Consider the following 16,982-nt stretch of genomic DNA (forward strand, 5'->3'; position numbering starts at 1 on the left):
TTTCTCAATTGTCTCTTTTTGAGAAAACCTGTTCACAGCTGTGTATCTCAGCCAAGTTTGACCTGCTCTCCCAGCATAAAGGAGGGCAACGGTTGGCTGTGTCTATGAACTCTTTTACCCCTGCCACTCACGTCCCTGGACGGCTCACACTAATGGTACATGCAGGCTCCTGTTTGTCCCACCAGCTTCCTAGGCCTGGGCCTGTCAGTCATGCTAAGGCTTTCCATTTCCGGTCCCTAGAATTATTTGTCTCCAGGATCAGGTCTGTTGTTCACACTTTTGACCTCTTCCCTGTCCAGAATTGGATGAGAGCTATAGAGTTCTGGTGACTACACCATTATACATTTGTGCCGTCCACTTTCCTTTGGGCTCTCACCACAATTATTAACATTTTATACGTGGCCAAAGACATCTTGGAAGTGGCCTTAAGTCTTTTTCGTAATCAGCTGCACTTCCCAAGTGAATGATCTCACGCCCTACTTCTTTAAGGAGAATGTGTAGACTCGCTAGGGTCTCCTGTAGTTACTTTTTTCCACCTCACAAAATTTTTAAAGAAACTATTATCTTTTTCCTTCTCCCCTTGACATGTTTATTGCCGCTCTTCTTTGATGGAGGAGGAGCTCAGTGGCCTTGTTTGGAGAATAACCCCTGCACTCATGTTCATGATCCTTCCTCTTCTCTCTCATGCTTTCCTCTCTCAATTGCTGCCATTTCTTTAGTCTCTCCCTCTTCACTGATACTTTGTCTTCTGCCTACAAATGTTCTCAAATATTCTGTCTGTGCATGAGAGTAGAGTGATACTTTAAAACACCCTCAGGGAGAATGAAGTTTCTTGGCTTTTGAAGTTTCTGGGCACAGATGGAATAGAAGATGCATTAGAAGTTTTGGACCAGAGGGAGGAGGTGAGAACCAACGTTCCATAGGGGCATTTAAGAAGGGGTTACTGCATCTAGATTTTTTGATGATGGTCATTCTGACTGGTGTGAGATGATATCTTATTGTAGTTTTGATTTGCATTTCTCTAATGATTAATGATGTTGAGCATTCTTTCTTGCGTTTGTTGGCAGTCTGTATATCTCCTTTGAAGAAATGTCTATTTAGGTCTTCTGCCCATTTCTGGATTGGGTTGTTTGTTTTCTTGTTATTGAGCTGCATGAGCTGCTTGTAAATTTTGGAGATTAATCCTTTGTCAGTTGCTTCATTTGCAAATATTTTCTCCCATTCTGAGGGTTGTCTTTTGGTCTTGTTTATGGTTTCGTTTGCTGTGCAAAAGCTTTGAAGTTTCATTAGGTCCCAGAAACAATAAATGCTGGAGAGGGTGTGGAGAAAAGGGAACTCTCTTGCACTGCTGGTGGGAATGTGAATTGGTACAGCCACTATGGAGAACAGTATGGAGGTTCCTTAAAAAACTATAGATAGAACTACCATATGACACAGCAATCCCACTACTGGGTGTATACCCTGAGAAAACCATAATTCAAAAAGAGTCATGTACCAAAATGTTCATTGCAGCTCTATTTACAATAGCCAGGAGATGGAAACAACCTAAGTGCCCATCATCGGATGAATGGATAAAGAAGATGTGGCACATATATACAATGAAATATTACTCAGCCATAAAAAGAAACGAAATTGAGCTATTTGTAATGAGGTGAATGGACCTAGAGTCTGTCATACAGAGTGAAGTAAGTCAGAAAGAGAAAGACAAATACCGTATGCTAACACATATATATGGAATTTAAGAAAAAAAATGTCATGAAGAACCTAGGAGTAAGACAGGAATAAAGACACAGACGTACTAGAGAATGGACTTGAGAATATGGGGGGGGGGAAGGGTGAGCTATGACAAAACAAGAGAGAGGCATGGACATATATACACTACCAAACGTCAGGTAGATAGCTAGTGGGAAGCAGCCGCATAGCACAGGGAGATCAGCTCCGTGCTTTGTGACCACCTAGAGGGGTGGGGTAGGGAGGGTGTGAGGGAGGGAGATGCAAGAGGGAAGAGATATGGGAACATATGTATATGTATAACTGATTCACTTTGTTATAAAGCAGAAACTAACACACCATTGTAAAGCAATTATACTCCAATAAAGATGTAAAAAAAAAAAAAGAAGGGGTTACTGCAAAAGTGGGTAGGTCACATCATGAAGTCATACTTTCTAGCAGCTCTCACATTCGGGACTCTGAGAGAATGACGTGGGCAGACACCACAGGGGAGTAAAAGATAGTATAGAAAAACTGTGGTTATTACAAGCCTAACTGATCTCTTTCTAAATTTCAGTGCATTTCTGTAGAGAAATAACTTAGCTGTCAAATACACTTCTCTGGGTAACTTCTTTATAACTCCACATAGTTATGGAAAATACTGCTGCCAACATGATTTTTAAATTAGGCCAATTAGACTGAAAAGTCAGGAGTCTAAGACGGACTATATATAAGGAAGGAAAAAAAAACTGTTTTAAGAAAGAGATCAGGCTAGCCTTTTCGAAAGGAAAAATAAATACATTTATTAAATTCAAATGCCTAAATTTAAATGTGTCCTAATCTAATTCAATTGTATCACATAGATTATTATTAAACACCTACTGTGTGTCTAGCTATGCTAGAGAATGCAAATGTCTGGCTTAAAGTTAGCCTTCTATAAGTGGATACTGTCATTATTGAATTACTTTTGCTAGTTTTCTGAGTTCCATAAGGTCAGGGGCTGTGCCTTTAACGGTTTGAAACCCCAGTCCTAGTGTAGACTAGGGTGTAGAAGACACTAAATAAACGGTTGTTGAAGGAAAGAAAGACCACTAAGATGACATATTTACTGGTACTCCATTTCCCCCAATACACACAGCTGATGGCAGTCACAGTTTGCTTCTAATGCACACCCCATGTACCATTAGAATACTCATTTTGTTTCCACTTTGCTTACAATTCTGACTCCTCTTTGAAATTCTAAAGGTGAATATAGGGACTTTAACTTTTAATTTTTGTAATGTCTAATACATAATAATAGCCATAGCCTCTTTGGAGAGATGAAAGTTAATCTGCCTTTGCTGCTCTGGTGAGACATTGTAGGTTCTTGACTATGGGAGGGTTGTGACGTTAGTAATGTTTGGGGAAGATTTATCAAGTAATTGTGTAGAAATGGATTGTTATGAAGAAAGACTGGTGATAGGACTGCCAGGTAGGCACGAGGTAACAAGGACCAAGGTCTTAGTGAGCGTTTTATTGACTTTTGCAGTTGATACGGCAGGTATTGGGTATGGGTGAAGCATCTTGAATAATGGGAGTCTTTGGAAATAAGGATCTGAGGAAAATGCACATAATACTTTTTACAAGCAGACTTAGAGTGGTTTGTACTCTCTCTGTCAGTTACTATTCATGTTAGTCTTTTCTTTAGTATGGAGTTTTAGAAAAGACAAAAGATCCTGTATCCTGAGAGAATGTTGACCTACTGTGATGATCAGTTTTATGTGTTAACTTGACTGGGGCACACAAGGAGTCAAGGTATTTGGTCAAACATTATTCCCGGTGTTTCTATGAGGGTATTTTTAGACTTACACTTAAATTTGTAGACTGAGTAAAGCAGATTGCCTTCCCCAATGTTGATGAGCCATATCCGATCAGTTGAAGGTCTGACCTTCCCATGAGTAAGAGAGGATTTTTCCTGCCTGAATGCCTCTGAACTGGGACATTGGCTTTTACCTGCCTTAAGACTTGAACTGAAATATTGACTCTTCCTGTATCTTGAGCCTGACAGCCTTTAAACTGGAACTCCACCAGTGGCTGTCTTGGGTCTCCAGCTTGCTGACTTGGGACTTGTTGAACTCCATAATTGTTGGCTCATAAGTGCATGAGCCAATTCCTTATAAAACTCTTTCAATATATATATTGAAATACATACATACATATATATATATATATATATATATGTATACACACACACACACATCCTATTGGTTCTGTTTCTCTGGAGGGCCCTAACTAATCACCTTCTTTATACATTTTCCCAGTGTAATAGGTGATTTCTCTCAGGTTCACATGGATATTAAAACAAAAAGAAACAACACTTGATATCACTTGCATATTCTTTCTACTAAATACACTGTCAATGACATTAAAATTAATACCAACCCTTGCAATTTTGTGTTCTCTCCTATCTTAAAATAATGGAACTTTTATCTAAAATTCATTTCCTAGTGATATATTTAATGATTGCTTGGATCTTCTTTACTTGCATTAGGTTTTAGCAAACCAGACAACATGTAAAATAATAAGTAGTTTGAAGTTAACATAGTGAAATTTCCTAAAAGAAACGGTCCTTTGGTTACTTACTGCCATCCCTAAATATGCCAAGATCTTTTTTTTCTTTTTTTTTATGATGAATACTTTCATCTTAAAGGTTGAACACTTAAACATTTTGGAGCTCTCCCATATTTTCAGATAGTGAAATCCTAAAAGTTTTGTACGTTTCAATGGCTGTGAATTAAAATAACATTGATGATAAAATGCTGGTTTTATATATATACATGTACGTATACATACATACATACGTATACACATACATTCATGTATACATACATATGTATATATACATAACATAGGTGTGTCAACACAGATATCTGTATGTATTCTCCCTGTAAAGATTTCATGCATGCAAATACACTTAGGTGGAAATAAAGCATACTTTCAAAGAATGACTGATATAGCCAGTTTTCAATATTTAATAATTATGAAAACAACTACCACCACAATGACGTTGATAATTGTGATGATAAAACGTGCATATGGGATGGGCAAGTTTACACAACAACAAGGAGATTGGCATCGTGGCACATCATAGCTAATGATGTCGTGAGTGTATTTGTAAAGAAGAGCAAGTCAGCTTCTCTAGGTAGTTATCAGAGAAAATTGAGAAGACTGGAGGTTACTGTCTCAGGGTCTGTGTTAGAAGTATGAAGCAAACATGCAGTAAGAGGCTTGTAGATGACCAGAGAGCCTGATTTAGTTTTTTGTTGATGGTAACTAGGCAGGAGAGGTCCAGACCTTACTGGATCTGAGGAAGTGGTCATGAATTTCAGAGAAAACACAGGGGAGGTGGTAGTAGGGTTAATAGAGTGGAACTGCCTATGGTCTATGATAATAGCCAACATAAGAAATGGGCGCTTGGATGTGCTGTGCTCAGAGGGTTTTTTCCTGACTCTTGTAGTAAAAAAAATTTGACCTGGTTCAGATGAGGGTCTCCAGATGGAAAACTGTTCTTTTATAGACTCTTATTTACAACCTCTCCTTGACATAGGCTCTTAGATGTCCAGTTAGCATCTCAAATTCAAGTTGTGCAAAAAAATTCTTGATGTCTTAAACACAAACTTATTCTATCCCAAGAGTTCCCATTTCAGTGAATTGTACAACATCTATCCTTTGATTCAGCTAAAAGCTGAGGACTCACCTTTTTTTTTAAATTTATTTATTTTATTTATTTTTGGCTGTGTTGGGTCTTCGTTGCTGTGCATGGGCTTTCTCTAGTTGCGGTGAGTGGAGGCTACTCTTTGTTGTGGTGCACGGGCTTCTCGTTGCTGTGGCTTCTCTTGTTGCGGAGCACAGGCTCTAGGCATGTGGGCTTCAGTAGTTGTGGCACGAGGGCTCAGTAGTTGTGGCTCACGGGCTCTAGAGTGCAGGCTCAGTAGTTGTGGCACACGGGCTTAGTTGCTCTGCAGCATGTGGGATCTTCCCGGAGCAGGGCTCGAACCCGTGTCCCCTGCATTGGCAGATGGATTCTTAACCACTGTGCCACCACGGAAGGCCGAGGACTCATCTTTAATTCCTCCTTTCCCTCTCTGCTGCTGCTACTACTACCATTGCTATCACTACGCCTACTACTGTCACCACCACTACTGCTGAAACAGCCTCATAACTAGTCTTCCTGCTTTCTTTTTCTACAAGGCATCCAGAGTAAGTTTTTAAAACTAGATCATGCCTGATTGAAACTCTTAATTGATTTTCCAGTATACTTGGGAAAAAAAGTCTGAACTTGATCTCACTGGCATAGACCTTATCTGCCTTCTGCTATATCTCATCCTTCCCATTCCCACCTGTTTGTTCCAACACCAATGATCTTTCTGTTCCTTGAACGTGCCAAGCCCTTTTCCAGCCTCACTACCCTTTGCACCTGCTGTTCTCTCTGCCTAGAATTCTCTTTTCCTGGTTTGTCACCTGCCTCCTTTTCATTCTTCATGTCCTTATCACTTGCTATTCTTCAACAGACAGCAGAAACCACTCCATTTTTAGCAGGAAGGAATCTCACACGATAGATTAGTGCTTACAGTTTTTTGGGAAGAGCTCCAGATTGGACCTTCAAGGGTGAACCCAAGAACACCACCCCAGAACTGGTCCACCAGCACTGCCTCATCAGGAAGTGGGGGAATCAGGAAACCACTGTCCCAACTTCTGGCTTCAGGTTGTACTGCTGTCACCATGCCACAAGCAGGGCATGGGAGATGGGCTTGTCCAAAACATACCAGGAGATACAGGCAGCCCACTTATAATGATCACTGTCCTCTGGCAGACTCACTTCTTAGGTTGTCTCAGAGGGGTCCAGATTCCGTACCCTAGCCTACTTGGTTACTCTGTTTGCTTCTGTCATCTCCAATGGCTGGGATTACGTGGACTAGAAGCCATTTTCTACTGCTGGTGGTATTTCCAAGACTAAACAGAAGCATTTCTCACAAAACCTGACCATTTGAACTCAATTCTAGATCGTGTAATAATAAAAATCAAAAGCAAGACTGTAGTGTAAGTTTTCCAATACCCTTTTAAACAGGCTACTCAGAAGTCACTGGGAGAGTTTACTAGAAACACAGATTTATTTTTTTAATTCCTTCCTGGAAATAATGAAGTCCTTGGTGAAGCTCAAGAATCTGTTCCTTATAAAAACCACCAGTGCCTCTGGTACATGGTTAGATTTGAGAACCAGGAGACGAGAAGTATCTTGAGGTCCCTTCCATATTTTGTATGATAATTCATAAGTACCTTTTACATATATAAGCAGTGGTATTAACTAAGGTAAGAGCTATAAATGGACCTGCAGTGTGAACTGACAGGTCCACTGTGCTCCTACGGTGCTGCATTGCATGTGGTTGCAATTCAGGGCAGCCCAACCCAACACTCTGAGCCTGCAGCTGGGAGCGACTATGACTAACTGATTCCCATACTAGCTGACTCATTGCATTGCTTCCTGTTTCTCTTATTGTAGTTTAAAATGTTTGCCTTGGAGAGCCTAGCGCACTGCCCAGTGCATTGCAAGTGCTTGGTAATTACTAGTTATATATACATGTTTATTAAAAGAAGGAAGGGAGGGAGGGAGGAAGGGATGGAGAGAGGGAGCCTGGAGTTCTTAGAGGCCCCTTTACCACGCTTATCAAATTATGTAATTTATTTCTCTCAACTTTTTAAACTCTAAAATGTAGATTATGATAACTTTTAAATTATAGGATTCTTAAGAGAATCAATTGAGCTAACGAATGAGAACATGGTAAGAAATATTTAAAAGTGAGCTCTAAAAAAGATTACTTGGCATTCTTGCAGAAATAGGTTTTCTTAAAAGTCAATCATTAATTGCTAGAATGTAGAGGTATGAGGTACTTGATTCTGATACAGTCTTCAGCTCTATTTTCTTTGAATTGAATTCTTGGATTCCTGATTTCCTTTAAGTCCAACATGATTTCTTTCAAACACTGAACATGAAATGGCTTTTTATGTTCATTAGTGGTCCCAATATCGTGCAATTACGGTTGTTCTGTCTGCTCTATACCAACCTCCCACATATTAAATCGATTTATAAAGTCAAGTGGGTGATTAAAAGGACACTATGAACTATCTGAACAGAGTGTGCTTTGGTTCTGATGTTCTTCTATTTCACTGTGGACCCAACACCAGTTCAGTTAATGTACTCTATCCCCTTATGCAGCGATGCTTAGTTACCCTGAACAGATGTCACAGTGCCTGGAAAAAAAAATCAGTTTTCCAGTAGACGCAGATCTTATTTCTCTGAGGAATACTTTCCATCGCTCTCCGTTGAGCCAGTATTTATCATTGCCCTGAAACATATGCATTGCAGCTAGAAGGATACAAGCAGCTCAGGCAATCAAGCCCCCAGAGGGCTTAGGGCACTTCTGGGGCACCCTGGCTCTTTATCTGGAGCCTGGAGGTGATTTTTTGACACACATCGAAGGGATAACCTCATCAGACACTGAAAACGGCACCCTGGAGTCTGCAAAAACCTTCCAACTGCTTCAGATGCAGAAACATAAAAGTCAAATTCAAAATGTAGTAGAAAAATGAAAGGAAATAGAAGAGGAAAAAGGTGATAAAAAGAAATGTATGAATTGCTTTTCTAGTTAGCCGTCTTTGCAAAGTCATAGGGGGTGTGTTTTGTCCATTGAAGTCTAGAGTCCTTGGGCATCTAATGAAAATATGAATTTTCCAATTGCTTTCCGTGTTAAATTTTTGAAAGCAACAGGATTGACATCTGGCATCAATCCAGCAGATACAAAACAGCACGACAGAGCTCTTACAAGCTTATTTTTCTTGAATTCGATCCTCATAAAAGCAGCACAGTTACACTTGAGGGACAGTATGGAAAATGGCTTTGCCCTGAATTTTGATAGCACTGTTGAATCTTTAAATCTACTGTCATTTCGGTTATTCTATCATTAGTCTTTTCCTCTGAAGTCCTTTGATGGCAATCGTGTTTTACAGATGAACCCATTAATTCACTGGAACTTAAGTGATTAGCTATGCTTGGCAGTCAGGTGCAGAGTTAAGGTTAGATAAAAGTCCCTCGGGTTCAGGTGATTGCTAAGCCTTGAGGACAGCAACCAGACATTCAGAAATCATCCACCAGCATCTCCCACAGCATTTAAAAGAAAGTTTATTTACCATTACAGAAAAAGTGCTTCTGAAGATTTTAAGGATCAGGTTGATGGGAAATATATGCTTTTCTCCTCAGAAGCTATGATTATAATTCAGGGAGAATTCCTTGAAGTAAAATGTATTCCAATCTGTGCGATACACACATAATTAATAATTTGGTAAATATCTATTTCACTTGCTAATGTTCCAGACACTGTGGTAGGCTCCACTGGGGTTACAAAGATATGTAGCCCATAGAATCTGACCACATTGATCAGTTAATTCATTTCTTCATTGTTTTATCCATTGATTTATGATAGTCAATAACTGTTTGATAAATTAAAGAAAAAATAGCTTATCAGGTAAGGCTGGATGTTGTAGGAAGCATCAGATGGATAAAGTATTAACAGGCAGATAAGTCTGGGTCATTCCAGGTATAGAAAAATAACATGACACTTTTCCTTCCCAAATAGATCCCAGAGGTGGAAAAGCATTACTAAACATATACTTAACGTTTAGTGAGTAGCACATACCCTGATATGCCTGAAGTGTTTTGTGACATGGATGCAACTGAAAAATAATATAAGTTAAATACTGATAAAATAATACAAAAGATAAGCATTGCTTTTGTTAATTTTCCTGCAAATTTATGTTTATTTGTTAGTTTTCCTTCAACGGGGGAAAATAGAACAATTTATTATATCTCAATCTTTGTAACATACTCCTCTAAATAAAATTACAACAAAGAGGAAGCCACTACATACACTTTAAAAATTCCCCTTCCGTTCACTGGAGGAGAAAAACAACTCTTAAGATTAATTGTGAGGGTTCCAGCAGAGTATCGCCTAATTAGAGATGACCAGAGAAGCACCAGCCTTGGAGACTCCTTTAATTTGACAGCCTGGTTACTTAGCATGTTTGAGAAGTAGTTCTGCAATCCATTCCATTAGTATCAACCTCTGGAACTTAGCTCAAACAATGGTAGGGCACGAAGGAATAACTTGCTTCTCCGAATAACAAACATTTACTGCATTTGCTTGCATTGTTTTTCACCCTTTTAGTAGATATTCTATTACTAAAATAAAAGAACTGTTTTATGGAAAAATTGCTCTAAGGTGCAGACTGTGGTGAACTTGGGGATCCAGCCATTGCAGCCTTGAGTATAATTTCCACCTGAAGGTTGGGTAAGAGCGTTTTTGAAACGATGTGGGCAGCACTTAAGCACTGCTTCTATTATTTTCATCAAACAGTTTTTAATGCTTCTTTGTTCTTCCGTTGTTGAAGCTTCACATTAGTAACTGCTGATTGATGCTCAGAAGAGAGGAGGATTGTGGGAGATAAGTATGGCATACTAATTCCTCTAAATTTGGGGATGGGAAAAAATGCAGAAAGATGTGAGGAAATGTTATAAACATTACAAAAGATAAAAAGAGTGATCTGCAGAGGGATGATATGCTGATGTGTTACCAGACAATAAAAGCTCTTTCCTTCACTGTCAGTTCCTAAGTGGAAACTCCCTTAGTTCTGAAGACCTTTACTAACTTACCTACATCGGTCCCCATCTTCCTCTCCTTCCCTCCAGCCCCATCTCTCCCTGTGCTTCTCTACCTTCCTGCTCCCAAAGCCCTCCTTCCATCGCCAGCCCTTTTTAACCTAGAAAGCAGATATGTTCAAGTTTCTTCTCTCATAAAAGAAGAGTAAAAAGAAATAAGGACACCTTCCTTGTGTTAAACAACTAGGTGGGAGGAACTCTTTTCAATGTATACATATGTCAGATTACTACAGTGTGCACTTTAAATATCTTACGATTTTATTTTTAAATTATACCTCAATAAAGCTGGGGGGAAACCCACAAAACACACCTTCTGTAAACCTCCTGCCCAGCTGAGGACTATCCGATCTCTTTCAATCACAGCTTCCTTTAAGGAGCCAGGGCTTCCGGGTTTGGCCACTGCATCCTGTACCAGGATAGGTATTCCTGATTTTTCTTTTCCTCCAAGGTGGCTCTATGTGGTGGCATGCCACTGGTACTGATGCTGCCTTTATTTAATATTTTGATATTTTGTTCATGAATTTCTGCCTTAATTTTGCTTTAATTTTTTTTTCATTAATGTAGTATTTATTCTGATTACTGAGTTTTTTTGCCCCTTAATATTTGCATCCAATTGAGTGCCTCACTCACCTCACCCTAGTCGTGGCCCTGTGTTTCCACCAGGACATTTGGTCGGTAACTCAAGATAGTTGTATCTACCTTGAGCCAAGTCTCCTCTCACACTGTTGCTCTCCGTTTCTGTGAATGTCATCACGTTTTACCTGGTTGCCAAAGCCAGAAATCTAGGGCATCCTGGACCTGCCTTCACTCTTTCCCTTATCCCCATCTCCTTAACCATGTAATCAACAATCATATTTTGCCTCCTTAGCTCTTTAATATCTTTCTTCAGAGTAAGATAAGACCCTCATAATTTCTTTCCTGAATTGCTATAATCGTCCTCTATTTGTTTTGTATTGTTATGTCCCCCCCATCCTTCCCCAGTTATATGGTTGCAGCCAGAGAAATCGTTCTAAAATGCAAATCTGATCATTCCCCTTGACTACTTAAAATCCTTCAGTACCTCTCCACAGCCTAGGATAGAATCCAGAATCCTTAGCAAGACATATAAGAACCTTAATCATTTGGCTCTATTAAACCCTTCATTTCCATCTTCTGCCACTAACCAATTAAGACCTTTGCTGGAGTGCTTGCAGGGCTGTAAGTGGGCTATTTCCTCACAGCTTTGAGCCTTCTAGTGTGCTATTCCATCTGCCTGAAATTCTCTTCCTTTAAAATTCAGTTCGTAGGTCACCGTCTCCAAGAAGTCTTCCAGCTGTTTACAGTCTGAGCTAGGCATCCATTCCGTCTGCTCCCTATCATTTAGTGCTTCCCTCTCATAGCTTTTATACTACTTACTAGTAAGTCTGCTCGCCATGCCATGAGCTCCTTGGGGGCAGGGACTATATCTTTTAACCCTTTGTCTCTAGTGCATGATACAGTTCTTGGCACAAAGTGGGTATTGCCCAAATTATAGAAGATACCAGTCTGGCGATCATTTTTCTTCTCTTATTTTATTTATAAGATAAACAACATTTCCTTTAAAAACATTTTCATATATTACTAACCTTGTATTGGGGTAGTTCATGATGTGTTGTAGTGGCCTAGAATTTGTTATTCTTGAATATAGACACCTCAATCCCTCCCTACCCTACCCTACCCGCTCCTGGAGAAGTTACCCCATCCGGCTAATCCTAGTAGGAACAGAGATCCTTAAAAATCATGACTTTTTCTGGGTGGGTGGGAGGGAGGGGACGCTGCCCTGCAGATGCTGGACCTGCCGGCATCATGGGTACAGCTGCCCTGCTGCACCTGTGACACTGGGGCAGAGAGGGAACAGCTATTTCTACACTCAGTGCTCAGAACAGTGGGCACTAAGAATGGTTTGTAGCCGGACATTGCAAAGCAAACAAACAAACAAAAATCATGACTTTACATAGGAGATCCATGAGGCAAGCCCAGGGGTGCAGGCAAAAGCTAGAGTTCAGCATCAGACAGGACCATACAAATTCTGTTTCTCATTCTTAAGCTTAGACCTCCAGATACAAGACTTTATCAAAGCAAGAGACCATTGTTGGCCAGCTTAAATGCCTCTGGCTTAGGAGCTGGACAGAAATTGCATGGACATCTAGTCTGGGCAAGGATCCTAGAGGGGCAAACATATCTCAAGGGTCTGATTGACCCAGATCAATACAATTTAACAGCAACTGTGTGACAGCATCATTAACTCTAACTAGGTTTGCCTAAGCAGAATCCAGATGAGACACAAAGATCTAAAAATAAAATAGTATATTTCAACACCCAAGAGCTTTCTTGATCACTTTAAGGCATGCTAAGAATTTTCCATAGATATGACAGTTACGAGGCAATTAATGGAATACTTTGCAAATCAATTGCAGAAAAAGGAGAAAAAAATGAGTAAGAAACAGCTAAAGTAAAAAATGAAACTGCTATAAATATAGATAATAGCTTCCATTAAAAGTGTCTTCCAACATTGGAAAGTTTAATCACAGTTACACTCAGATCGTTGGTTACACTCTATTTCACAGCTCTCCAGCTTGGGAAAATCTATGCACCATTAAACATGATAGGTTCAATGTTTTTTATAATATCTGGTCAGCAGTGGAAAATTTTGTTAGCTAATTTTATTAACAAGTTTTAGTTTCATTTAATTTTAACAATAACAAAAAGCAAGTACAATTTTTTTTTAAATCCGTAGACAACCTTTAAAATAAGATTAGACTGGCCTATGCAAAAGTAGATCCTGGAATATAGTAGAATTGAATTTCTGGAAAAAAATAATGTGTTTTCCTATTTGAAAAAGACAAGTTTAACTTTTACCTCAAGCCGTACACCAATATAATCACAGTGAGATCAGATCAGGGTCTTACGTGTAGTAGCCAACCATAAATCAATTATTTAAAAAATGTAGATAATGCATATCTAATCTGTAGAAGAGGAAGAATTTTTCTAAACTTAAAGGAACTGAGGGAAAAAAATCACATAGGGAAGTAATAGATTTAACTAAATAAAAAGCTTAAACACTATGAACAAAGTTAAGGAGAAATAGTGGGGAGAAAGATTTGCTTCAAATATAAAAGAAAACATTAATGTATTGAATATTTATAATGGTTATACAAATTTCTAACAACCTCCCTCAGAATCCTAAAATATCAATCAACAAAGAACATATTGAAACAATTCACACAAGAAACTGCACTTGACTATGAAAACAATTAAGCTTTAGAAGTGATCGATTAAACATAACTTGAGGCATCATTTTTCACCTATTGAATTAGAATATATATGCAGGAGAAATATTTTGGGTTGATGAGAGGGCAGAGAGATGATAGTGCTCTTTTATATGTCTGGCAAAGAATTAAATAGGTTATAAAATAAAGAAAACTTCCTGGAAAATAACTTGCCAGTTATTCTCTTCTTACACTTTGGTTCAGAAATACCTCTTCCAAGAGTTTTACGCTAACAATCTGAAGTAAAAAGTATCTGTGTGTGAAGATTTTTGTTAAGGCTTTTACTGTTAGAAAAAATACACAAATGGCAGTAAAATGGAATATAATACAGGCATTAATATTACAGTAGTTTAATGAAAAGAGAACATCCTTTTAAGTATAAAATGCAAATCCTATACATGGTCTGATGGATAGGATATACATATACCAAAAGACTGAAAGAAGAATGCTGGTCTGTTAAAATGAGTGTGTATGGTTGGTAACTTTATTATTAATTACTATTGTTTTCTTGTATTTTTCTCTATCTCCTTGATTTTCCAAAAGGGGCATTTATTATTTTCAAAATCAGGAAAATAAACATTGCTAATAAAAGGATTCGGTTGAAAATGGATCACAAGGGAGTAATGTTAATATAACACTTCCTATTATTTACCAACCTTCAATAAATTAGCAGATTCTTTGTACCCATGTTGACAATTTGGTTTCTTGTCTTGTCACTTGTTATTCCAGTCAGTGACTACTGTGATCTTTAGGGGAGATGCCATATCTAATTAACATGAGTGAAGTTTAAGGCAGTTATTAAGTTATTTACTTCTCCAGACAACTCTTCCCTGTTGAGGGCTTGGGTAGTGGAGCAAGGGGAGGGGAACACCATTCTTTGTGATAATTTCATGAGGGGTGGTTAAATAAACCAATCATTAGCTACAAAAAGAATTTGCCCATAAAGTATGACCTACTAATTTGCTGATCGTGCGTCTGTTTTACAAGGTTGATATTTGGAAGGCGATTATTTTACTTTTGTGGGATTTGACATTTGTTAGGAATCAACTCCTGAAAGAATAATGCATCTAAAGTAACCTTAACTAAATTCAGAGTTAGTAAGGAACTCTTCCATGGTAGGGAAGAGAAAACTTGCAGCTGTTGTTGTTGTTGTTGTTAGGACAGTGTAAACTCCTATATTCTGCAGTTAGGAGAAGCAATGGAAGTAGTTTTTGAGATTCTGAAATATTCTCAGTTTATTGCTCAGGGCCACAGTATTTTCCCATTATGTGCTGCTGGAAGAGTTCACCCTTCCCAGGATGGCATATTGAACACATCTTCCAAGTAGAGAGTTATACTGTGTCCTGAAGACAGACAGCTCCCTTCCCAACACTTTTTTTTTTTTTTTTTTTTTTTAAACACAGGTCACCCAATGTTGCCAGCAAGGACATAGACAGTGGCCTTAGCAGTCACTATCCTTGGTGGGTGACAACTAGAGGCCTTTGGGACTCAACGATGAGGCATTTCCTCACCATTCTGTTTACCTCTTACTCTACAGCAAATCTGTGTATCTGTCATTACTACAGAGTTTGATACAATTATAGCAAAACTTCAAAGATTGCAGTGTGAAAATTTAAATGCTGGTTCTCAGGGGTGTCTTCTGACTTTAAAGATACAGAGAGTGTTGGTTAGGCCTCCCACTCCTCTGTCAAGGCCCTCCTCCCAGGGAAAGCCTGACGTCCTCTTGTGATTAGGCAACATGGTCTTTTCCATCCCCGCCTTTCACTTTTGGCTCCATCTCCTCCCAGCCTGTTTCTCCCTCCCTCAGAGTACCAGGGCTCTTGTCTTCTCTCCATCCTACCCCACAACTGCCATGGAGAAAAGCTGCCTACATTCCTTTACCCTCAGATCCAAATATTAGTTCATTTATAGTAAGATTTCCGTCATTCTTGGTTCCATTTGCATTTAAAAGGCCCCAAGGGTCTGAGTAGTCTACAGGATTAAATTCTGATAGAGTAGAATTCCTTGAGTTGTCCGGAGAGTCCTGTGGGGATTGGTGCCCCTTCCTATCCAACTGACTCTTTTCTTGAACAAGGACGCATAATGAAATTGATCAGCTCCACTCTTACTCTCCTGCTCCCATGCTCACCTTCTCCCTTCCCAGTCTCATCTCTACAGGTACACAGGCTGCATCTCAGTGGGCCCAAGTGGGATTTCATTTCTCCAATATTGTCCATAACTGAAGTTTTGGTCCTTCTGGCCAGCGCTAGTAGCAGTAGCAATAAATTCAGAAGCAGCTCCAACACAAGAATTTGTCTTTGCTTTGACTGCCTTATTTACACAATTAGAGCTTATCTTTTATTGTTTCCTCTGGCCAGCTTCTTTATAATAACCTACTTTATAGAGAACCTCCCACCTCACAGTTCCCTGTCCTTGTCATCTTAAACAGAGGAAAACGGACCCCCCCAAATTATATTCAATCAGTCCAACAATGGCGATAGATACATATATCCTCTCAGAGTTCAGTCATATAGCAAGAGTTTTACTCCTGATAATTCAGAGACTTCTCATATATTTGGTATATACATAAATTGTATGTATATATACAAACACAAGTATTGAGTTATTATTACAAGTGAAAATACAATCTACAATTGTTAGTGGGATAAATTTGCAGAGGTAGATCTACTTCTGGCCAGTCCCTCCCTTTTTGTAAATATCCTTTCCAGCCACACTACCCCCAATCACACCCCACACACACTCTATTGTCATTCTCTATTTCATTATCTTGAGGGTGGTTTTATTGAGGCCAGAACCATGACTTATCATTCAGTTGGGAAACTGAGGCTATTTAGTTTCATTCTACCCATAAGTAAATTTTCTTCTATTAGTCATATAAAATAGACCCTGTGCTAAGTATCTTAAACACATTATCTTGTTCCGTCATCACAATAACTCATTACTGTAGTTGGCATAGTTCCTATTTTACAGGTAAGGATATCAAAACTAAGGATGGTTGTTACCTGTCTCAGGTTGCTATTGTGCAGCAGGGCTCAGGGAGAATTCTGTAGAATCGCATGGTCAAGGAATTGGCTTTATTGGAGAATCTTACAGGCCGATGTCAGTAAGAGAAGAACATGCTCCTGGAGGCTCAACATCCCACAGAGCAGTGGGTAAGGAGCAACCCCGTGCTGGATACAGAGCGGGCTTATGTTCTAGTGGAAGAACATTGCCCTAACTGAGGCCAGGGTATGAGC

At 39.1% G+C, this 16,982-nt stretch overlaps 1 protein-coding gene and 1 non-coding gene across 6 annotated transcripts in view; both read left to right on the top strand.

Annotated features, from left to right (window-relative positions):
- The window catches only part of GRM8 (glutamate metabotropic receptor 8), a 794,344-nt gene that overhangs the window by 577,539 nt on the left and 199,823 nt on the right, over positions 1-16,982 (top strand). The gene's annotated exons all lie outside the window — the stretch shown is intronic.
- Positions 12,263-12,396, top strand: LOC115851972 (small nucleolar RNA SNORA43). The gene has a single exon (XR_004038987.1). It is a non-coding gene; the product is annotated as a small nucleolar RNA SNORA43 (small nucleolar RNA).

This window comes from Globicephala melas, chromosome 9, assembly GCF_963455315.2.
Source record: "Globicephala melas chromosome 9, mGloMel1.2, whole genome shotgun sequence".
Taxonomy (NCBI): domain Eukaryota; kingdom Metazoa; phylum Chordata; class Mammalia; order Artiodactyla; family Delphinidae; genus Globicephala; species Globicephala melas.